This window comes from Mus musculus, chromosome 9, assembly GCF_000001635.26.
Source record: "Mus musculus strain C57BL/6J chromosome 9, GRCm38.p6 C57BL/6J".
In the NCBI taxonomy this organism is placed as follows: domain Eukaryota; kingdom Metazoa; phylum Chordata; class Mammalia; order Rodentia; family Muridae; genus Mus; species Mus musculus.
Window position 1 is genome coordinate 47938008 of NC_000075.6, and position 25429 is coordinate 47963436.

Below are 25429 nucleotides of genomic sequence, written 5' to 3' on the forward strand. Positions count from 1 at the left end.
GTCACCAGAATGAAGGGGAGGAGGGATGACATTTATAGTGCAATGCACACAATTCCAGACACAGGCACCCTCTTATCCCCACAAGCTCACTGCCAACAGAGGCCAGTGCCTTGTGACAGCAGACAGAAGCCCCTGTTTCTATAGCTGTTGCAGGGGCCACTTGAGCAGCTGCCGCATCTTTGCCGTGTGGCTCACAGGAGGAGCGATCCTGACACCCAGAAAGCTGTGCAGATGTTTGACCAGTATGTTGGTTAAAGAGGGAAATTAGCCTGGAATTCCTCACACCTGCAATCCTAACTCTCAGGAGTGTTGAGGGAGGGGGATGCTAAGGTAAGAGAATTGTTATGACTGCAAGGCTAGCCTGGGCTACATAGCAATATTGTCTTTAAAAAAAAAAAAACTAAAGCAAGTATTTGTTCTGCTGAGGAGTGGGAGCTGAGTGTCTGGAGGCCTCCATCTCTTAAGACCAGGAGAGGTTTCTTCATAAATTAAAGCAATCCATTGTACATCTGCAGGCAACAGTACACCTGCACCCTCTTATTAATCTGGGCTCTATTTTTTCTGGGTTCTATTTTTTTAATTGGCTTTCTCCATAGCTAATTATTGGCTAGCAAAAGGGTTCCTCATTGCACAGAGGGCATTTAGCCAGCAGGGCAGGGTGGGAAAGCCAAGGCCAGAGCACCTCAGGAAACCCTCACCTACGTGTGTGGCATGGAGGTCAGTCTGGGTCTTGGATGCACTCTTGGAGGTGGTCACCTTGGAGTGGAACAGAATATGGTGGAGGAAGAGAAACATAAATTTCACCAGACTTATCTGTCCATATGTCTACCAGTCCATCCATCCATCTACCCATCTGATCATTTTGTCTGTCCACCCACACACCCTTCTGTCAGTTTGTTCATCCATCTGTCCATTCATATCCATCTATCCATCCACCCATCCACCTTCCTATATTGAACTCCTGTTTTGAGCCAGCAACTTTACTAGAAACAAGACTTGTCCTAAGTCAGGGCAACAGGTACTTGCTCTTCCCTTGTGGTCCAGCAGGAGGGAGCTGTGGTTACCTATAGATATCAGAGTGCCTGCTTCTAGGGAGGGGCTGGGCTTTCGCAACTATGACTAACGGTTCTTCCGTTATTACTAACTGTGCCTCCCATGGAGCAGTGGAAAATGAGCCACTGGACGTGGTGGCTCTTAGAGCCCAAGAGGAAGTAAGAGCCCCCTGAGAAGAAACTGCCTGGGGACACAGAAAACTCGAGACTTGAACCCAGCTCCAAGAGCGCTGAGTTTATCTTCAGTGACACAAGAGGACTGTGCAGCAGCTGGTGGAGGAAGCTGTGTTTCTTCTCTTGGGCCTGCGTCTTCCTTCTTCTTTTCTTATGAAATGTGCTTTCTTTCCAGGGTGGGAGTCCTTGGGTGGAGGATGGGCTGCTGTGGCCTTCACTTTCACTATCTGTCCAGCAGAGTCCATTGAGAGAGACAGGACCCTCAGAGGTGAGGAGCGTTGCTGTGCTGTCAGGAAGGATGAGGGCTGGCCTGGTGATCAGTGGCTCTGACGGTGACGTCTGGGGAAGGACCTAGTCGCAGCCAGTGAGAGCCGTGCCCTGGGAGTTGGATGGTTGATTCTTCCAGCTAGGCTGCAGGGAATCTGCTGTGTGTGTGTGCCTGTGCGTGTGCAAGTGTGTGCGTGTGTCTGAGCACACACATGTGCACACTCATTAGAGGACTGTCCTGGGACAGTGGGAATGATTTTGTGTGCCCTAAGGATATCTTTGCCTCCCCAGATGTTTGCTCCGGCTCCTGTTCCTGATAGCTGATCCTTGGGACATTATCCCTCTTCTCTTGTGGGGAAAGGCTCACTGGGGATTTAATAGAAAGTGCACAAATGGGTTCAAATCTCAGCTTTTCCTCTTTCTCATTACCTTGGGCTAATCACCTAATCTCCCCACACCTCATACTTCTCTCTATCACAGAACTGTGGTAAGGGGATGAGACGATAGGGCAGAGCTAAGTGTTCTCTCTGTGTTAGTCCTCAGGTATGTATGCTGATTCTCTGCTAGCTGGTAGCCCTCAACCTGATCATTTTCAGATATAATAAACAATAGGCAAGAGTAGACTTTGCTGTTTGTATAGGTGACTATAATTGAATTGTGTGTATATATGTGTGTGCCGCATTTTCACTCCTGTGTTGACGTTGTAGGCTGTTTCCATCTCCTTGCTCTTGTGAACAGTGCAGCAATAACCCCGGACAAGCACCTGTCTCCGTGGTAGGATGTCAGGTCCTTTGGGTTTCTGTCCATCATTGCTCTAACTGGGTCGTGTGGCAGTTCTATTTTATTTTTTCCTATTTATAAAACAGCTGCACCACTTTGTACTTCCATCAGCATCAAATGTGGGCTCTTCTTTCTCTCCATCTTCGCCAACATTTGTCACCACTTGGTGGTAGTAATTCTGACTGGGGTGAGATGGAATTCCAAAGTAGTATGAATTTTCATTTCCCCATTGGCTAAAGATATTGCATTCTGTTAAAAATGTTTATTGCACATTCATAGTTCATCTTCATTCCATTAGCCAATTTATTAATTGGGAGTTTTGGATTTTTGTGTCTAATATTTGCAGTTCTTTATATATGCTAGATCTTAATCCCCCGACTTAAAAACTTTCTCAAATTCAGTAGGGTAGGCCTAGGCTGAGGTAGGAAGAAGAGTAAGGGGTAAATATAATTAAATTACATTGTATGAAATCCACAAAGAGCTAAGAAAAGAGATATTTTTTAAAAGGGAATAAGATGCATTGACTAGATATGATACCTACCCCTGGGAAACTGCCTGAATGCTCTGTATTTGATTTCTCATTCCAAAAAATAAGCGACCAGCTCACATTTCCCATCAGCTATGAAAGACATGAAATTGAATAATAAATAATGTTCCAACAATTAAAAACTAAGCATCATCCTATGTGGGGGGCCAAGGCTTAGGTCAGGGAAAGCAGTGGGTCAGGCCTTGCACACAGAGGCACCCAAGAAACATAAGAAGCTCTTACTTTGAGGATTGAGCATCATATGGAGCCCTGTGCCTGGTTAGATGTAGTCATCTGGGTTGTCAATCTCAAATGTTCCTCCACTGTTGAACATGAATGTTAATAATGCTTTCTTAGAAAGGGTGGGATTGAGGGACCGGAGGAGCTGTTGAGGTGTGGGGTCCGATGTGAAGTGCTGGATCCTAGCAGGTAGTCAAGGAGCCTTTCTGTTGTACTTGTGAGCTCCGCACTGCCCTTGGAGATGTGCTTTGGACTCACATCTTTCCTGTCTCTTGGCATTTCATCTTTCTCACTGTGATGGAGGCCTGAGAAAGCAGGGCCAGGCAACAGCTAGAGCCCACAGGTCTCCCATTCTTATCTTCAAGCTTGCTATAAATGCTGTGTCTGTGTGTGTGTGTGTGTGTGTGTGTGTGTGTGAGAGAGAGAGAGAGAGAGAGAGAGAGAGAGAGAGAGAGAGAGAGAGAGAGAGAGAGAGAGAGGACAGGGAGGGGAAAGGGACAGGGAGTGGGGACAGGGAGAGGGAGGGGCAGGAGCAGGGGGAGAGGTGGGAGAGGGAGAGAGAGAGGGAGAGGGAGAGGGAGAGGGAGAGGGAGAGGGAGAGGGAGAGGGAGAGGGAGAGGGAGAGGGAGAGGGAGAGGGAGAGGGAGAGGGAGAGGGAGAGGGGGAGGAGTGCAGGTACACATGGAGAGGCCAAAGACAACATCAGCTGTCCTGTTCAGTGGCTGACAGATTTATTTCCTTGAGACAGAGTCTCTTACTGATCTTAGAGCTATGCTGGCATCCAGAGCATCCCAGCTATCCTCCTGTCTCTGTCCCCCACAGCACTGGGGTTACATGGACACGTGAACCCACCCACACACAGATTTCTAGAGTAAGGCCTGGGAATACGAACTCAGCTCCTCAAGCTTGCTTTGTAAATGCACTTTCCTCTTGGTTTTGTTTTTGTTTTTAAATATTTATTTATTTATTTTCCCTTCATGTGCACGAACATCTGCTTGCACATATGCATGCGCACCACAGGCTTGTGGAGGCCAGACGAGGGCACTAGAGCTACATGGTTGTGAGCTTCTGTGTAGGTGCTGGGAATTGAACTTGGGTCCTCTTTAAGAGCAGCCAGTGCTCTAACCCACTCCGCCCCAGCCTCTTGAAATCTTCTTTTATGTCTCACCGCCACCTTACTGGTATGCAGCTCTTAGTGATTTTCAAGTTGATTGTGTCTTTGACATGAGTTGGTCCCACAGCAATCCTAGAAGATAACATGTATATTGCTTTTCTTAATTCCCATGTGCTCAGGAAAACAGGATCAGAGGGGCTAAGTGACTTGCTCAAAGTCACCCAGTAGGCTAACTGCATATACCAAGGTCCAAATCCACGTCCCCTATTCAGGATTGAGGAAGAATAGCAAACTCCCCTTCACAGCTACACCAAAGACTGACTTATATATGATCTCTTATGTGGGGTACCTCTTAACGTCACCCCGCTGCTGTAGACCCAGAGAGGTTAAATGATTTGTTCAGAAATGCTCAGCAAATAGATGATGAAAATGAGCTTTCAATTCTACAGTCAGCTCTACGTTCTTTCTACCTTTCTTCTTCTTCTTCTTAAAAGAGGCTGGTTGACCATAAGACAAATAAAAGACCAGCTAAAACAAGAGCCATCGTCTCTGTTCTGACAGCCAGGCCACAGCGCAACTTATCCTGACAACGGCAAGGATCAAGATACCCAACAGAAAGCATGGAAATGGACCAGGCAGCTCGCCACTGAAAGGTGTAATTAGGGAGCTGACAGGCTGTGCATGCAACACCATTAATGGGTCCACCTGTGAGGGAGACCTGGCAAGCACAGGTAATTTGGACAGAGCAGGGAACTCAAAGGAGATTCAGGCTGCAGGTGCCCAGCCTGACCTCGGGGCCAGAGCCTCCCCAGGGAACGGGAGGAAGGGCCTGGCCTGGCCTCTGCCGGTGACACAAGCTTTTTTCGTGGTGCTCACTACACATTATGCTAAAAGTGTGACAGATTTTTGAGGCAGCCCGGGTGGGAACCATGGAAACAAGTTAGGGGAGGGGAGAAGCTGATTGCTGCTGTTCCTGTTAGGGAGAGAAGAGTGAGATGGGGAGATTCATCCTCCCTCCTCCATCAGCCTTGGCTTCCTCTTTCACTCCCAACGCCCCCAGCTCTCTGCATGCATGACCCCTCCTGAGCTCACCAACAATGGAAAGTGGGCAGCCTACTTCTCTGGGCTCTGGCACAGTACCTGGCATTGTAAGTAGCACCCTTTGCTGAGTGCTCACTGTCTGCTAGGCACTGGAGGAGCTGTCTCTCAGGCATTGTCTTCAACTCTGTCTCCAACTCTGTCACCAACTCCGAGATGAGGAACTAAGTAGCTAGCCCAGTCACACAGCTGGTAATGGAGCGTATGTGAATCTAGAACTAACTAGACGGGCCCTGCTTCAGTTGTTGCACCACAGGAGCCTCCAGGACCCTGCGACCTTCTACAAACATTTGACAAACCTAGTTTCCAACCCAGTCATTTAGGGCAGAAAAACAGATCCGTGAACTCCTTGTTTCAATATGCACAAGGGCACGGGGTTTTTCCACAGCGATGTCTTCTGATGAGGGTGGCGATAGACTGTACCCTCTCCACTTTGAAGCTGCTCTGAGACGGAAGGAATTGATGCGTTACCATGCAATCAAAGTCCCTTCCTCTCTGTCTCTAGCAGCCCTCTCTTTCTCTGTGCTTTAGTCATGGCCATCACCATGGTTTCCAGCCTCTTGAGCAGAGAAACCTGTCTCCTCTTTGTGTCAAGAGCAGGGGAAGGGTGCTGGGTGTGAGGCCTGGAGAGCAGACCTTGGTCAAGCAGGGAGAAGGCATGGTGTTTTGATGAAGAGGGGCTCTGAACAGCAGCAATGGCTGCCAAGTACAGGTCTAACTCTGGATTCAGGTAGCTGCTGGATAATGAATTGGGAAGAGGGTGATCCAGGAGCCCTAATCCATTCAGGGAACTCACCACACAGATGTGAGATACCAGAGAGGTGTTTTCAGTGACCACTGAACAAGGAGGACTACCATACTCAGTGTAGGAGCACTCTATCTTGGGGAATTAGGGTAAAGCATTGAGTGGAGGAAGGCTTGGGGGAGTCTGGATTGAGTTGATGATTCTATGCAGAATTGAGTGGTGGTCACATGGAGTGGTGATGGCTTGATGAGGACTGTCCCCCTATAGGTCCATGTATCTGAGCTCTCAGTTCAGGGTTAGTGATGTTCTTTGGGAAGGTTATGGAACCTTGAAGAGGTGGAGCCTTGCTGGAGGAAGTATGTCACTGGGGGTGGACTTTGAGGTTTTATAGCCTGACCACCCACCCACCCTCCTCCTGTCTCTCTGCTTCCTGTGTATGAATGCAAAGGTGGTAAGTCAGGTCCTTGACTATTATGCCTGCCTTACACACCTGCAGCCATGCAGGATGGACTGGAAACCAACATAAACCCCCTTTCTCCAAACTTACAAAGAAAGCAACCAAGTCAGGTTTCAAGGTTAGAATGGGAAACAAAGCTCTCCAGACAAGTGCTCCTTAGGGATGTGGGAAATGTGCCTCAAGTCCCATGAAGTGGGAATAGAGGTCCAAAATGATCTAGGGCAGTGGTTCTCAACATGTGGGTTGTGACTCCTTTGGGGTCAAATGACCCTTTCACAGGGGTCACCTAAGACCAGAAAACACAGATCTTTACATTGTGATTCATAATACTAGTAAAATTATGAAGTTACAAAGTAACAACAGAAATAATTTAATGGTTGGGGTCACCACAACATGAGGAGCTGTATTAAAGGGCTACAGCATTGGGAAGGTTGGGAACCACTGCTCGAGAGAGATGTTATTTTTACTTCTCCTCTGAGAGTGGTGTGAAAGCAACTGGCAAATAACTTCTCATTTGTAAACACACGTTGAAAACATGCATAGAAGTTAGGGTAGATGAGACAGCTCAGAGGGTGGTGGGGATACCTAGGTATCTGATATGTAGGGTCTCTTTGCTCACTTTGAAAAGAAGCAAAGCTCTCCACCCATGCCTTGACCACTTCTGTCACATGCAGACACCCCTTTCTGTGCCCTCATGTGTCTGTCTTCTTCACTGGGTCCCATGTCTACCTGCAATCTCTATACAAGTCTTCCCCCTGTTGTACTCCCATTGATGATGAAGAGGCTCTGCTCTGTCTGTACAGGCTTATTCCTATCTACAGAGAAGGGCAGACAGACATCAATCTAGATAACTCCTATAAAGTCCAGGTTATAGTGATCATAAGAGCCAAGACTTCACCAGAAGAGGTTATTCCATGAATAAACGGCAGGTAGGTGTGATCTAACTCTTGGGCCACAGATGGTGTCCAGCAATTAACTTATTTCCAAGACCAATGACACTTGACAGTCATGAGATAACAGTCCCTAGTGAGAGAACACTTTAAAGGACCTTCTTGGGTACAGATGAACTCAAACAGCATGGGCAGCATGATCAGAGGACAGAGCTCAGGCTAGACCACTTATTTGTGGCCTATCGTATACAAGACTCTGGGTTTGATTCTGAGAACTACAAAATCAAATCAAAATCAACCAAAATATTGTAGTGTACCCGAATCCACCAGACAAGAGCATGTTTGGAAGGTCTTTGTGCTTTTTGCCTAGAATACTCTTTACCATGTGACTTGCCAGTGTCCTTTATTAAAATATTCAAATTCTCTCTCTCCCTCTCTCTGATATTTTCTCAAATTCTTCATCAAACCCCAAGCTTTGTTAGCCACTCCTCCACAGAGCCTAGTATTTTGAATAAGAAAGGAAAGAAACAATGGAGATGGCATGAGGCTGACAGAGGGAAGTTGGAAGCAAGGATGGTTGAACAGATAAGGGGCTGAGCAAAACAGATGGATGATACGTGGGTAGCTTCGGTGGATGGTAGATATGTGGATGGATGGGGAGTGGATAGGTGAGTGGGTGGACTAGTGATGAGTGGGTGGATGGATGGGTGGGTGGACAGATGCCTCTGAAGTTACGTTAAGACACAATCTGAGAGGCAACAAGGTGTTACTGAAGGAGCAACAGATGAAGGCTAAGAAGTCCTGTCCTGGGTTTGGGATCTGAATAAACCGTTAAGAGTGGTCTCACTATCTACAGTTTTCCTTAACTTCATGGGCCCGATTTTCCAATGGATGAAAAAAAGAAAACCAAATTCCTTGATTCCTAAGGCTCCAACACACTCCATGTCTCTATGCATTCTCATTCTCATTGGGGATGATGGCAAACCCTTGGGTGGAAGAGATGTCTCTGGCAGAGCGGCAACGTGGTGCTTACAAAGCTTACAAAGGTAAGAGGTCACGCTCCCTGCTTTCAGGGGAAATACTGTTTGTTTAGAGAGGTAAGATTGGGCAGCCGTCCAGGTCAGGAACAACTGCTTTTACTGGCTTCCATCACTCCCCAGAAGCTACGATAAATGTTATTTTGACCTGATATGCACAGCTACCCCATTTCCTCAAGCAAGGCCTTGGCTTCTTCCAGCTCAGTGCCTCTGTACCGAAGAGTCTGCTGTGCTTGGGCGATGTCTCTAACCTCCAAGGACCTGTCCCGGTTGCTTAGCCTATAATCTAAACTGACAACAGACTTTCTGTTTTAAAATAAAGCCCTATCATTTTCATCCTCTCGGCTCAGCTATTCCCCTCCTCTCACTCTCCCTCCCCCCAGCTTCATCATCCCTCTTCTGAAGTTGAGAGTGAGTCTTATTAAGTGGTGCTGTGTCATACAGTGTTGAGTTGTGTCAGCTGGAAACGGAACATGATTAAGTATATAAAGAAGCCCCAGCTTCGCCTGCCACAACATTACACAACAGAAGCCTTGGCAACCTGAGAACATCTTTTCTTTTTCTTTTTTCCTTCCTGGTGAGAGGTGTGACCTGACTCTCACTTTGTGGGTCCTGATGCTGGACCCAGCTGCCTTTGGAGCAGGAGTACCTGGATGGCCCATTGATATAAGAATAGCCTCATTATAAGAGTGTCCCTTGAGGCCAAGCGGAGTTCATATAGAAATCGCCTGCAGGACTTCCTCAAATATTTGCCAAGCCCGGAAGAATCTAAGGCATCTTTATGGTGTGTTCCTGAGAGCCCTGGGGTGAAAAGCATTGCCATGGCACTTGCTGGCTGGGCCACCTCTTCCTCTCTTTACAGACTCCAGGAGAGCATTCTGTCTTCAGCTGGATCGTCCTAAGTGACAACCCTCTCATGCAATGCTTTAGTGACCGAATGCTGGCCTCATCCCAGTTAGCTGGTTCCAGCTCTATAGAAGGAGGCTTAATATCCGGGGCAGAAGAACTTCCTGATGAATCTGTAGACAAGCACGGGAGACTCCAGGACATTTTACTGGGGCATGTGGCTGAATACCCCCAGCCACGTTTTTTTTTTTTTTTTTTTAGTTTGGGATATGACCTTTACTGAGCTTGTCCACCAGAGTGGAAATAGTGTCTGTACAAAACCAGACGTTTGTTACTATAACTTCTGCATCACAATTAAAATCCAAACAGTCTTAAAAAAATAACAAAAACAGTCAACTCAATCAAAACCCCACTACTTCAGAATCAATAGCTTCTTTGAAGCCACAGTAACACTTAAATATGGTTACAACTGGAATGCAGAAATTTGGTTGGTTGGTTGGAAGGCTAATTAAGCCTCCAACTTGCTCGAATAGAATTACAAAAAGGCAAAATTGTGTTTTCACAGAGACCAGTCCACTGGAATCACCAGCACTGAACAGCTGTTAGGAATACTGAGAGTCCTGAGATAATAAGGAATCCAGACATCCTTAGACGGTCTTCTGTTGTTCCTTCTTCCCGATCAGCAATTGTAGACGTGTGGGATGACACCACCACCACCAGCAGCAATCATAGCCTTGACCAGAGTCCAATTCTTCATCTACATGTATAGCAAGTTGCAAATGATGGGGGTGGGGTGGGGTGGGGGTCCATGGCTGGTTGTCCTAGATGTCAGTTGTTGATGAATACAGCTCACAGGGAAATGCTGCAAGTGGGAAACCACCTTTGTGTTGGCCTTTCCAGAGTCCTTTCCAGCCTTACCGCTGGCCATCTCGGGCTGTGCTGAAGCTCAAGCGAGGAAGAGACAGGCAGAAACTCAGCGAGATCCTGGCGCCCACTCCTCCATCGTTCTGCCATTCAGATTCCCTTTAACTACATTTTTCTGTTCTCTTGTCTTTGTACTCGCCCGGTCAAATTGTGTCCTGTATTGATTTGTGGGGTATCTGATATCTAGTCTTGTCCTTGGCCCTAGCACCTTGGTCTATGTTTGGACTTGTGTGTATGTACATGTTCCTATATGAGCAGGTTTATGTACAGGTGTACATCTTCCTATGGAAAGATATATGTCTACATGTCTGCATGTGAGCGTGCACACATATGTGTGTGTTCATGTGATGTGCGCACAAGTGTAGACCAGAGTTTAATTATAGGTATAAAGATGACGGGAGCCATCTACTTTGCTTTTTGAGACAAGATCTTTCATTGGGGCTTGTTGAGTAACCTAACCCTGTTGGCCAGAGAACTCCGGAGAGCCTTCTGTCTCTTCCTCCCCAGCACTCCATGGAATCTGTCTTTTTAACACGGATTCTAGTGCTCGGAATGACTGACTGAGCTGTCTTGTCCAGTCTTCCATGTTTGAACTTCCATGGGACATACTTGTTTTAATCAACACCATCTTGATTCAGTAAACTACCCGTGGTTCCAATAACAGCCTCATCTTAAAGCCGGGACATGACAGTTGGCAGGAAGCCTCCGTGTTTCCCATTGTATTGTTTCTTTTTCACTCCAAAGTAATCTCTGCTTTGATTTGGGGTTAGGGATTTTGAGCCATTGGCAAAGGGTCATTTGCATCATTGCTGTCGTCAGGGAAATAAGGCAGTTTCATCTCTCTGTGACCTTGAGCAGAGGATGCAGTGTCCCCAAGGTCTCCAGTACTTTCTTGAGTCTCAGCCCCTGATTTCCAGAATGCCTGCTGGGTACCTGTGCTGCAGATTCGTTCTCACAGTCTCCCTTCCTTATTGCTCTCGTTCAATCAACGTCAAGTGCTCCGGCTTCTACTGTCTAAATACCTCTTAAATCAATCACTCCCGAATGGGCTCTGCAGCCACAGCCTTAGCTCAGACTTGACATTCCTTCCTGGCATTATTGCCTCTCAGCCTCCTGCCTGCTCTCCTTGCCATTGTCTTCCTCATCTACCTCAGCCCTCCATATTACAGCCACAGCTATCTTTCTCAGAATCACATCTGCTGTTGCTTGGTTGTAAGACTTTCAGTGAGTCTCCATCCTCTTTAGTGTGGCATACAAGGGCTTTCCTGGTTTGGCCTGTTTTCCTGAATTTCTTTTTCTCCTGGCATACCCCTTTTCATTCCATAGTCTAGCCACGCTGCGCATCACATCAGGGTCTTGACATGCTATTAGCACCTGCATCTGTATTGCTTCTATATAGACTCTGCCCTCAGACTGGACTACCCTCTTTGTCTTTTTGAGCTCCCTACCTGGCTAACAGTCTGTACTCCAGACCAGGCTGAACTGCCCCCTCTTCCGTGAAGCCCCCCTGACTCCACGGGAGGGGGTCAGCCTACCTTGCCTCTCCCCTCTTACATGTCTCTTCTGTCATCCACCAGATTGATTGATTTGTAATTATTTGCCCATATGCACCCCTCCCTCATCGAATAAGGCTTCCCTGAGTGCAGGAACTCAACTCGTAGCACAAAGTCTGGCACAGGCTGTAGGTGTTCAATACCCCTTGCTGACTGAAAGTGGGAAGTTCGCTAGATGAGCAGGAAGGGTTTGCAGGGAAGCACGTGGAGCGGGGAGGAGACAGAAAGGTGTGTCCTCACAATGTCCCTACCGGTTATCTATCATAGATTTCCAGGGACACTCCTAATGTAAAATATTTATTCCTGCTTTCTTTTCATGTCCACCTATCCACAAGTCAGATGAAACCCTTTGTCTAACCACGCGCTTCTGGCTCAACTGTAGACAGCAGCAGCGTGACAACTGCTGGAGCCGAGCTGGTACAAAACAGTTCTGTGCCTCTTCCCCATGCCTTCTCTTTTGCGTATTGCTGCCTTTCCACGCCTCGGCTCCATTTTGCAGAGCTCTGTGGGTTCCCAAGGCATTGCGATTTGAGGTCTGAGTGATACTCCTTTGAAGATGTGATCTGAAGCACGGGAGCCTATGAGGTTCCTTATGGGTAATCTTACTGGCTGGAGTGGCCAAGAGAAAAATCCACCTATGTGTCCTGGGAGCAGCCCTCATCTCTGCAGTCCCAGGGGATTTGGCATTTAGCTGGCTTCTATTTAGCTTGCAATGTTTTTTTTTGGTTTTTTTTTGTTTTTTTTTTTTGTCCAATTCTAATACATGGCTTTATGTGTTTAGCTTGTGTACAAAGTTTATGCTCATAAATGGCTTCTCTTCTGTCTAGAGGGACTGTGAGTCCTGGGCTAGAGCCTGTGAACAGAGCATAATGTAATTCTGGTGTTTTATTAACCGTAATAACCAGAAATCTCCAGCCACTAATATATCTGCATAGAGGTTTGTCTGGATTTCCAGTTATTTTTACTTTCAGCACAAACTGGACAGAAAATTCATTTCAATGCAGTTGAGCTTTTTATTCGTCCTAAGCTGAGATTAAGTCATCTGCCTTGTGAACCGTGAGGCCAAGGGCAGGAGAGTAAGTGCCTGGGCTTCTCTTCCTGGCACCAGGGGAGGTCCCTGGGGCCATGTGGGTTGCATAGGCTTAGAGGAGTTATTTTTCCATTTTTTTACCACCTTTGAAACTGACGTCTTAGTACTCAGCTTCTGTCCTAGGAACCGAAAGGAAAAAAAAAAAAAAGACCCAGAGATTTACTCCCAGTGTTTAGGCCCACACTGGTGCTATTTCTTTTATCTTTAAATTAGAAAACAGAAAACAAACCACATTCTGCTCAGTGCTGGGAGTGACTCAGTTGGAAAAGCACTTGCCTTGCAAGCATGAGGACCGTGGTTCCCAGCACCCAGGGAAAAGTGCTGGACATGGCGGCGTGCACTTATGCACACTCACCACTGAGGACATGGAAGTGGACACAGAAGGATCCCCGGGGCCTGACTGGGGAACTCTGGGCCAATGAGAGACCCCATCTCAAAAGAGGTGCATGGGCATTCCCGAGGATGACACCCTCAGGCATCCCCATGCAACTGCACGCATGTGAATGATCACCTTCACACACCAGAACATGCATGCACACACGTGTGCATTAAGCCTCTGTCTATCCCTCAATGAGTGATAACATTGATTGATTCTCTGGCTGTGGATGACTTTAAACTCGGGATGTTATTGATTTTTTTTTCTCTTTATAAAGCTTTTCTATAAAGTAAAAACCTGACGACCTTAAGTTACAAAGTTTGAGTTAAATTATGAGCCTTTTAGCTTTGCATTAGAAGTGGTATCTGGAACCTGATTTGCTAGATCAGACCACATTAGTTGTGTTATGTTATTTTCTAAAAACACATTTCAGAGAAATAACTCCAATCTGCGTTGCATTTTATAGAGCAAAATAATTGAATGGCGGCTGTTTGTAATTTTAGCAATCTCTTAACCTTAATCATATTTAATGGCTTTTCTCTTCAGGCTAACAGGAGAGAGAGAAAAAAGGTTCCAGCTCCCTTGTATAACGGCGTGACAGTAATGCACCCTGGTCCTCGGCAGCCCAGTAAATTCCTCCTCTCTGAATTGTTGGTTCGGGACAATCATTCAGCGGGGAATTACTTTCTCATCTATGAAATAAATGAGATGTTAAACTAGTTTTCTGCTTCCTGTGGTACAAATGTATCAGTGTGTAGCCCCGTGCAGTGAGAAAACAAATGCCCAGGGTCTTGGATGCTGTTGGCCAGAAGGGGAGAGGCATTTGGGGTCCCTGGGATCATAGATGGAGAGCAGGGCTTGGGGAGATAGGTCACCAGAAAGAAATGAGATGCATGGGAAAGAGCAAAAGAGTGTGTCATCCACTGAATGTGTTGGGGTGGAAGCCCCTAATGCTGGGAGGCCTCAGGAGCAGCAGAGACTTGCAGACAGGAAAGGGGGTGCTTCAGTTTGTGGTGGGGTGCTCTGTGCTGCTGTCTGATTTCCATGGAGAGGAACAAGTGAATGTGGGTGAGATGTGACAGGTGACACTCCAGGGTATTTTTGGTTTAAAGACATAAACATATTCTCTCCGGGCTCACTGGTTATATGTCCTCAGTGGGACTCTGAAAGGAGCAGAGAAGGGCTTTCCATTGTAAAGAATGTAAAAGCTAAGAGCCAGGCAAGGGAGAGAACAAGAACCCATGGGGCTCAGGGAGTGTAGACTGTGGATCCCAGCTTCCTGGTTCCAGATTGGAGTTCTGTGATTGGAGTGTCTCTTCTGTCTCCATATTCTCATCCCCAGACGCATATTCATTCACAGATTTCTCCTCAGGGGAGGGCCTCGTGAGATGGTCTCCTTTGCATAGGATTTCCCTGCTTTGTCAAAACTTGCAGTTCCCCCTTGGAAACAGGATTCATCTCTCTCAGGTGGGTCCCTGTGATGCCTCTGAGATAACTTGTCCGTCTCTTAGTTGGGAAGAGACCGTAAAGGACTAGGCTTTGTCTCTGGGTACTTCATCAGCCACTAGTAGCAAGGCCTTCTGAGAGCAAAGCCATAATTGTTTTTATTTACTATCTGTTATATATCGTAACCCATGCAATGTACTATAAATATGGACTCATTTTGATCTTTATAGTAAACCTACAAGGTACATATCATGCACTCATTTTATAGGTAGAAAATTTGAGGTTCAAAAGTGGATATAGTGGTATTTTATTTGTATTCCTAGAACTCAGGAGGCTGGGGTTGGAGGATCACAACTTCAAGGCTAGCTTGAATCATAATACCATGTCCCTAAAATGAACAAATGTGTATGCCCCAGTAACTCCACCCAATCACGGATGCTTTGCATCTGAATTTGATAAGAGATCCAGCTTTCCCTAAACTTCTACTTGAGCATCCTAGCCACTTCATGTTGTTGCTGTGATGCCAGAGACAGGAAGAAACCAGATAGATAGCCACGACTTCACTCCCTAAGATTTTCCCCAAGCCCTGTAGTCCTGTAGGGAGCAAGTAAAGTCCTGAGAGAATATGTATTGGTTGTCATGGAAGTGACCATGCCAAGGATCCAAGTGCTTCAGCCCCATGGTAGTGGCAAAGTCTTACCTGAGTGATGCTCAGAGGGTTGGCAAAACTAATGGTTAATCTAATGAACAAGTCTCACCAGCAGAACAGATTGTAGAGAGACAAGTGGAAGAACTGGATCACTTGATCAAAAAATGATAACTTTAAAATCTCACAAAATGAGATATGCTGCAAATTTGGGACACAATGAAAAGACTAAGCCTATGAACTATGAACATAGAGGGTGAAGACTTTCATGACAAAGATGCAACAAATATATTCAATAAAATCCTACTAGAAATTTCCTCAAATTTAGAGAAAGAGATGCCCATTGAGGGAAATGAAACCTATAAAGCATCTAATAGGTAGGATCAGAAAAGAAATTCCCCATGACATATTGTGGTTAAATCACTGAAACCACAGACTAAAGAAAAGGCATTGAAAGTAGCAAGAGAGAAGGGCCAAGTCATATACAAGTCACATATAACATTTAAAGGCAGACCCATTAGAGTAGCAGCTTTTTGTCCGGCAGACTTGAAAAGAGATAAACCATCTTAAAGGTCACAACTGTCAACCAGGCTACTATATCCAGCAAAACTGTCTATTACAATGGCAAGAACACCAGAAATTTTCCCTGATTAAAAACAGGCTAAAAGAATATAGGACCACTAAGCCAGTTCTTTGGAGGATATTGGAAGGAAAATTTCAGAGTGAAGAGAAGTATAGCATACCTGAGAGATCACCAGGGAAAAGTAAACAATACCCGGACAGTGAATCAAAAGATATCTAAGAAGACACCACAAAGAATAAAAGGAGGGATTACTACAATAATTGTTCAATAATAACTGAAAATCAACGGCTTCAATTCCCTAATAAAAAGCCACAAAGATCAGATTGGATGGAAAACAGGTTCCATCTATTCACTGCCTCTAAGAAACACATCTCACCATCAAAGATAATTACAACCTTAGAGAAAAAGGTATCCAAGCAAATGGAACTCAAAACAGACAGTCATATTTAGTCTAACACTTGAGAAGATAGGCTTCAAACCAAAACTAATCAGAAGATATTTTAAAAACCAAATTGCTTCATACTCATTAAAGGAACAATCTATCAAGAAGGTATTTCCGTTTTAAACATATACGCACCAAACACAGGTGCATCTAATTTCTCATAAGACAAATACTACTAGTTGAAAAGAAGATTAATCTCAACACAGTAACAGTGGGTGGCTCTAGTAACCCATTATTACCAATAGACAGGCTGTATTGACAAAAACTAAACAGAAAAACACTGGAGTTAATTACACCATAAATCAAATGGACCCAATAGACATCTACAGAACATTATACCCAAGCACTAAAGAATACATATTTTTTTCTATACCCAATGGAGCTTCCTCCAAAGTAGACCACGTATCAGGACACAAAGCAAGCTTCACCAATTATATGAAAATTAAAATTGCATCATGTATTCTATTTTACCCTAATGGAAGAAAGCTGTATATCAATGGCAAAAGAAACTACAGGAAGCACACCAACTCATGGAGATTTATAACACATTACTGAACAATTAATGAGTCACTGAAGAATTAGAGGAGAAAAGAAAGACGTTCCTAGCATGTAATGAAAATAAAAGCACAACATCAAAATTTATGGCACACAATGAAGCACTATACACCCACATTAAAAAAAAAAGTGAGATTTCAAACAAGTAATTTAATGACGCCATTAAGGTTTTGAAAAAACAGGAATAAACCAATCCCCAAAGCAGTAGATGGAGAAAATAATTAAGACTAAGGCAGAAATTAATCAAATACAAAAAAAATTACAAAGTATCAATGAAATGAAAAGTTTGCTCTCTGAAAGGATAAGCAAGACTGGCAAAGCTTTAGCTAAATTAATCTAAAGTAATAGAAAGAGAACACAAGTAAATAAAATTAGTAATGAAAGTAGAGGTATTACAATGGACACCAAAGAAATGTGGAAAACCACATGGAAACCTTAAAAACCTATATTCCACTGAGTTGGAGAATTCAAAAGAAATATGTTTTTCCAGGTGCATCTGATCTGTCAAAATTAAACCAAGAGGAAATGCTTAAATTAATCTGTAACTAGTGATGAGACTAAAGCATCAATATATTTTTCCTAACTAAGAAATGACCAGGATCAGTCATCCAATGATTAATGTCTCAGAAGAACAGGAATAAACCAATCCCTAAAGCAGTTGATAGGGAAAAATAATTAAGATCAAGACAGAAATTAATAAAATACAAACAAAACCCCCACAAAGTATCAATGAAATGAAAAGTTGGTTCTTTGAAAAGATAAGACTGGCAAACCTTCGTTAGCCAAATTAGAACTCACTGTAGAAATCCAACAGAACTCCAAAGAGGAACCAACACCCATACTGCTCAGAGTATTTCAGAAACTAGAACAGTAAGGAACACTCCAAACTCTTCTTATGAATCCAGTAATTTCCTGATAAAGATAAAATGAAAGAAAGTTGCAGATTCATCTTCCTGATGAACATGGATTATGTTTTTAAAAGTCTTAATAAAATATTTGCAAATGGACTTTCCAACAAAGCTGATGACCTGAGTTCAATGCCTGGATAAAGAGGACTGACTTCTATACAGTTTCCTCTGACCTCACTCCAACGCGCACACACACACACACACACACACATACACACACACGCACACGCACACGCACACGCACACGCACGCGCACGCGCACGCGCACAGACAGACATGCAGGCAAAACACAAACAAATAAAACATGAATAAATCTAACAAACAAACACCCTTAACTCTAGTTGGATCAAAGACTTAAATACTCTGAAAACTGCTCAAGCAAGAAGTTTTCCTTACCATACAGGCATAGGTAGAGTCTTTCTGAATCAGATTCTAGCAGTGCTGAAAATAAGATCAACAATAGACAAAGAAGAAGGCTCAGTACAGCAAAGGAAAACATCACTACGATGAAGAGGCGGCCAGCAGAACAGTAGGAAATCTTTATAGGTGACACTTTAGACAAATTTGGTACGTAGGATATACAAAGACATAAAAAATAGTGGACTTTAAGTAAACAACCCAATTTAAAAAGCAGTCTATGGACCTGTGACAAAGTTCTCAAAAGAAAAATCACAGGTGGCTAGGAACAACTTAGAAAGTGTTCATCACCCTCAACTATCCAGGAAATGCAGATCAAAACTACATTAAGATTCCATCTCAACCTAGTCAAAAATACAGATGACCAACCACAAAGGCTGGCCTGTGGGGGTAAGTGGAACCCTTGCATTGTTGGCAATAATGTCAACTTCTGTAGTCATTTTGGAAATCAATCTGAGGATTTATTAACAGAAAACAACACTAGAAATAAAACCATAGTAGGACCCAGATGTACAGCTTCTAGGCACATACACAAAGGACCCCACACTATCCCACAGAAATACTTATACAGTCATCCTCATTGCTGCTCTAGTATCAGCAGCCAGGAAGCAGAAGCGGCCTAGGTGTCCATCAGCTGATGAATGGATATTGAAATATACATATACGCAATGCAATTTGATTCAGCTATTAAATAAAATAAATTAGGAGATTTGCAGGTAAATGAACAACTGTGAAAAAAATCATACTGAATGAGCTAACCCAGACCCAGAAGGACAAACACCATATGTTCTCTTTATGTGAGCTTCCTGGCTTACAGCAGCTGTGGCCATTTGCACTGGGCCTGCACAAGACTAGTCCCGTTAACGGTCATGGACTGGGGAAGGGCTTTGGGGCCCCACTGCTTACTTCTGAATTATAGGTTATGGTAGATTCCAGGAGTAGAGGAGTTACTGTCTCTAGCTGAGTACCCTCTGCTGAGCCCACCAGGCTTCCGTAGATAGCTCCAAAACCATGTCCACGCAGATGGCCCTAATTAGACCTGGTGGCTCATAAACCCAAACAAATAGCAGTTTGAGGCAGAGATTTGTAGGGAAAAGTCAGGGTAGACAGGATCAGGAACTAGATTTTAAAGTGGGTAGGAGATGAGAATAACCAGTAGTATTAATTGTATGTATGAAACCATCAAGGAACAAGCTTAAATAAAAGAAATAAGCAGAACAATAAACCAAAAGCAGTCCAATAAAATATGATCGGGTATCTTAGAGAGTATGATTAATTTATACCTAAGAGAAGAGACGTGGTGGAAACTTAAGCCCACCTCACAGAGCTTAAACATCACTTCTACCAGGAAATCTTTCCGACTTCGCAGTCGACTTAGAATCCTTCTCATAGCCTTTTCTGTGTGACCCAACTGTTTGTGCAGTAGTAGTTGCGTGTTTCCCAGAAGACTGTAAGCTTCTGACAGGAAAAGTCTCCGTCTTTTTGGGGCACCATCCTGAGGAATGTTGATGAATGTCAAATGGATGAATGAATTCTTTGCTTACTAAACCCAGGGAGGTTCCAGATCAGCCTGTAAGAGCGTAGCCCTCGGAGAAGGGGCAGACCTGGTGTCTCACTGTCTGTGTGCCACACTCCAATCCAAACCAAGGGCCTGGAGTTTGAGGAGCCTGTGTCTAGGACCAGAAACATGGTTGGTGACATATTCAAGCTTAATTTAGCTCAGGACCCAGCTCCAGAGAAAGAAGTATTCACAGACTGGGAAACCATTGTGTGTCGTTACTAATTAGAAAATTGCCTTTGGAACTGAAATATGTTTCACAGTGAATTTACTGAGCTCCGTGCTGAGGTGTGATTCTCTTGTGCCTGTTGTGTGACAATCCCACTCCAAGGTGGCATATGGAGATGCCCACAGCTCTGCAAATTAAAGAATCATTGGTGTTTCAAGAAACAGGCCAGCTTCTTGAGGGCCGGCAGTGAGCCAGACCAACCCAGGGTTGGAGTCTCACTCTGGCTATTGCAGGGGCAGCAGCTGGCTTCCTCCAGATTGCCCCTCTTGTTCAAGGCCCTCTTCCTGCTTCTCTATTTCTAGCTCTGAGCTCCCTGTGAATTCTTCTAGATATGACATCTAGGAACGAGGTCTGCGGCCGAGTTGAAAAATCACATCTTTATAACCCTAACCCTAACCCTAACCCTAACCCTAACCCTAACCCTAACCCTAACCCTAACCCTAACCCCTGATTTTGCACTTCCCACAGCTCAGGTAAGCCACCGAACACGGGGACCAGTTCCATTCCTGTCCTCGCGGCATAAATAGTATCAGCCATCCCATTAACTGAGATAATATTTTGGGTGTTGTAGAATCATTTCTAGATGTTCATGGCTGTATTTGAGATTTGGAGTGACCTTATTTTTAATTCTTACATAATCAGAATGCAGGAAAAGTTTGGGAATATGCAGCAAGAATTATCACTAAGACAATGGTTGGAAATAATTTTTGCTCTACTGGTCTATGTCACAGAGCCCAGGCAAGACACGGGGCAGATCTTTGTGGGTGATGATGTATCCCACCCAAGAAGACAGCACATACTAACTCTCTTCCGGGTGTGACCACAATCTCCGTGGCACACATTATATTTTACTTTATTTCATTTTCCAATTAGCCCTCTACTTACAGGTGGTAGTTTGGATGTGTAATATCCCACATAAGGTCATGTACTTGAATGGTGAGTCACCAGTTGGTGGTACAACCTTAAGAAGGTGGAGCCTTGCTGTGGGAAGTGGGCCTCTGGGGGATAGGACTTGAGGTTCTCACAGCTTGGCTACACTGCTTGTCTGTTCTCTGCTTCCTGACAATGCAATGACAATAGCTGACCTTACTCTTCTGGCCACCGAGCATTCTCTGATTTGACCTGTTTTATTCCCTATCACTGGGTCAAAACAAAACTTCCATTCTTAAAGTTTTTTATCGCCAGTGTTTGGTCACAGAAATCAGGAAAGTAACACTCTACAAGTGTGTGGTGTGTGTGTGTGTGTGCGCGCACACACACTTGTGCACGCGAATCTCAGGATACTCAATTACCAGGTTCACACAGCTGGTTTTCTTTCCACAATGAGAAAGGGCCTCAGAGGATATGGTGAGAAAGGGGATGCTGGAGAGCAAGGAGAAGCGACTGTCTTCCCATGACTCCCGAGCAGACCCGGCCACCGCCTGTCACTGCGGTTTCTCGCCTCTGCTGTGCCTTTCCGTTACTGTTTCCTATTGCATTTTTGTCAATACGTGTTTGATGGATAAGCACGTGGAAACATTGTGGATTACACAACACTGTCTTCAGAGGCTTCCACATGGAAGCTGAGAAGGAAGAGGAGGAGGAGGGTGGCGGTAGGCAGTGTATGGGTCTTCTAGGGCTGCTCTAACAAAGAACCACAAGCAGGGTGCTTAAACACATGGAAATCTTTCCTCTCATAATACCAGAGGCTGAGAGTCCAGAATCTTGCTCCCCTGGATTCTGGGTAGAGCCTTCCTTTGTCTTTTCCTGGATGCTCACAGTGCCCAGTCCTTGTTCGAAGCCACATTGTTTCTATTTGTGCCTAGGCCACCATGTCAGTGTCCTGAGTGTTTCTGTCACTATCTGGTGGTTCTATTGTTACAAGGTTATTAGTCACAGAGCACTGGGGTCTTAACTCTAAGGACCTCATTTTAAGAGCCCATCTTTAAGTAATGTCACACTCTGGGGTACTGGTGTTTAAGACTTATGCATATAATTTAGGGGGACACTATTTAGTCTGTAATAGATGAGGTAGCCACAGCTCGTCTCTTGCTCTTCCTTCAAATCCTACAAGGAGGAATCTAGTCAGGTTCCTAGGCTTCTGCAAGGCTGGCTTGAGAGCAGATAGGACACAAGGCACAATGTGTTCTCTCTCGCGCGCGCTCTCTCTCTCATTACTTAATGTATAGACACGAGTGTGCATGTGTGCATATAGTACTTATGCATATCAGTACACATGTATATGTGTGGTGGTCAGAGTCTTTCTCAGTCCCTCTCCACTTTATCTTTCTTTGAGATAGGATCTCTCCCTAAGCCCAGAGCCATTGCTTTGGCTGAACTGACTGGGTATCCAGGAATCCACACAGATTTCCTTGTCTTTATAGGCCACCCATCCCAGCACTGCCTGCCCTTTATGTTTGCTTGCCTACTGGGGATTCAAACTTAGGCACTCAAACTTGCACAGTAAGCACATTACCCACGGATGCATCTTTCCAGCCCCATGAAGTCTTTTCTCAGTTCTCAGACAACTTCTGCAAGGCAAGTGTCCTGGCTTCCCTACCGTGGCTCTGCATGTGAGGGATGACTTGGAGGCAAGAGCCCACCCACACCCCTACCCTCACCCATGTCCTCAATAAATTCCCATCATCTTTTCCATGCCCCACCCCACCCCTCAAAACCTGTTGGGCATGACAACGGCTCTTCCATAGCCTTTCATTGCAGGAGTTGCTAAAGCATTAAGAATGCATCTGTCTTATCATCCTAGAGCTTAGCTAGTGTGTGTGTGTGTGTGTGTGTGTGTGTGTGTGTGTGTGTGTGTGTGTTTGTGTGTGCACGCATGTTCTTGTCTTCACAGATCCTGTCTGACATCAAAAGGAAAATATTAAAGAAACCAATCACCTTCCTCCCCTCGTCAAAAGTTAACAGATAACTTAGTTATCTGGTGAGCTAATGGCCTGGCTCCCCCCACCACTTCCTCCACATCGAGCTCTCAGAGCGCCTTGCTACCGTCCTAATTGTTTTTAAATGTCTGTGCTAACCGTTTCACACGGAGAGCATCAATCTGAGTATGGGTAACTGAGAACTATGCTGCCTCTTACAATGACATTTTTTTTTGCAGTAATTAAAAACAAGTGTGAGAACACTCAGGCCCTCTGCTGTAGCACTCTGCTGGCTGGGGTTAGGGGTTGGAGCCACATTTACAGACAGTGGGCCCTGTGGGTGGGCAGCTGAACTCAAACTCTCCTAGTGGGCACCAGGAATCTGCCTGCTGATGCAGTTACTCTGGGTAGCAATTCACAGGGCCTTTCTTCTGAAAACAGTCTGTAAGCCATGGCAGGAACAGTGGGAAGTGAAGGGTTGCTCTTTCTTCCCCATACTATGGTCCCTCCGGGAGAGCGAAAGAGAGGGAGCTCTGCTCAGGGTTGGCACTCAGCGGTTATCTTCTGCCTGTCCAAGTCATCTGCTGCTTGGCTGCTCCAGAGGGGTTAGGAGGATCCATACACAGAGCGGAGCCTGTGTGTGAAGCTGGGAACAGGCAGAAGGAAATTGTGGAATGGACAAATAATTTCAACCTCCTCTTCTGGCTCCTGAAAGCCTGGAACCTCAGGGGTGCAGAGTCAGGAGCATTCTCTTTGCAATTTCTTTGCTTACACACAGGATGGAGAATGTGCTCTTCAGTCCCCAACTCAGGATACCAGGGAGAAGCCAGGGCCATGTTTGACCTCCACATTCTAGCTGCACTGGACTGGGCTGGGCTGGACTGGGCTGGGCTGGGACTGAGGAAAGTCAGTTAGAGGGCTGAATGCTTCTGGCTAGAAAGAGGAAGACCTGCACCAGGAACAGATAGTGTCCAGCTGGAAAAGCAGTTGTTGCCTGGCAGATCCTGATGTCCCCACCAAGAGCAAAGCCTCTGACACACTGTAGGGCCTGTGACCTGACCCCAGCGCCAGCCTCTACCCTACCAAGCAGGTCCCTGCTCCAGCTGTAGCAGCATCTGCTGAGGCCAGGCTAACAGGACGCTGGATCTGCATGGGGGCAGTCCCCTCCTGTCCGGATTCCAGGCTCAGAAATGCCTTGTAAACACAACCTTAAGCCCTGTATCTCTAGGTGGTAGGAGATAGGCATGCATGTGTGGGCATATGCGTGTGCACACGTGTGCATGTATGTACACATGAGAATTCAAATAACCCTAGAGGAAGGCTCTTCCATACATTTGGTCTCATTTTCCATGAAATTCAGTTACACAGCAGCCTCCAAGAACACTTGAACCTTGGGCTTTATTTAAACGTAAATTGCATTGGAAAGAGTACATCCCTGCAGGTCTCAGAGAGCAGCTAAGTAAATAAAGGCAAACGGGGGTAGCATTCACAAAGAGAAGAGCTCTGAAGTGTGTCTGTGGCTGGAAGGGACTAACTCTGATATCCCCTCTCTCTTCACAGGGAGTTGAAGCAAATGCAGGGAGATGCGATCCGGCCTGACTCCAGAATAGATTTTCTTAACCAACACATTGTGCATTAACCTGTAAGACAATATGTTTGCAGAGAGCCACATTCATCACCTTAGAAAAGTCATATTACCATAATTTCTGGGAAAGAACAATGGGGGGGGGTGAATGTTAGTCATTGTTGATGGAGCAGGTAAGTTTCAGTGCCATGATCTGTTGAATATTCATTCGATATTGTTTTTGACATTTAAGAACTCAATTATCCGATGACTAATCAGTCTTTTACAGTATGTTATTTTTGTGACTAGAGCTGAAGTACTGATCGGCCCCAGGAGAGCACAGTGCTCAGATGGATTTATTAGTGTGTTTCAACCCTGGCTTCTGCTGGCATGCATGTCCAGGGGAATTTAATACCTGTGACAGTGAGGGGCTGAGGGGCTGGCTGGGGCCTGGAGGCACATGGAGACCAGATGCTGAGCTGACTAGCTCTGTTGATTTTTTTTTAGGCTAGGGAGGGTCAGCCAGCATGGTGATGTGCCCTAATGCTCTGGGCTTGGAACCAGCTCACCTTGTCCTGGCTACCACATGGCCACGCCAGAGCAGGAGTGATCATGACTGCCAGGCCCTCACCCCAAACCCCTCTTTTGGGAATTGGGCGATTTGCCTCACAAGGCAGTTTGCCAGTGTGACAGTTGAATGAAGCTTATTTGGAGACCTTGCCTATGATTTTTTTATCTTCCTCTACAACTGGGGTTCCTGTAGTGAATCTGAAGATTGCAACAAAGTCTTCACTACTCATACTACACAGAGAAAGCCTGAGCCCTTCCTGATTGTGTGCACATGCACACATGCATGCTTGCGTGTGTCTGTGCATGTGTGTGTGCCTGTGTGTGTGTGTCGCATACATGTGGAGGACAGCAGACAATCTAGGTGTCACTCCTCAGGTACTATCCACTTTGTTTTTCAGGCAGAATCTCTTTCTTGACTGGAGCTCCCTGAGCAGGCTAGAGTGTCTGGCCAGTGAGCTGGAGGAATTTGCCTGTCAGCCTCCCC

General features: G+C 45.3%; 1 long non-coding RNA gene across 1 annotated transcript; it reads left to right on the plus strand.

Moving 5' to 3' along the window:
* Nucleotides 1-1408: 1408 nt before the first annotated feature.
* On the plus strand, nucleotides 1409-13882 carry Gm32016. The gene is made up of 3 exons (XR_379364.3): nucleotides 1409-1494; nucleotides 8200-8389; nucleotides 9792-13882. It is a non-coding gene; the product is annotated as a predicted gene, 32016 (long non-coding RNA).
* The last annotated feature ends 11547 nt before the right edge of the window (nucleotides 13883-25429 follow it).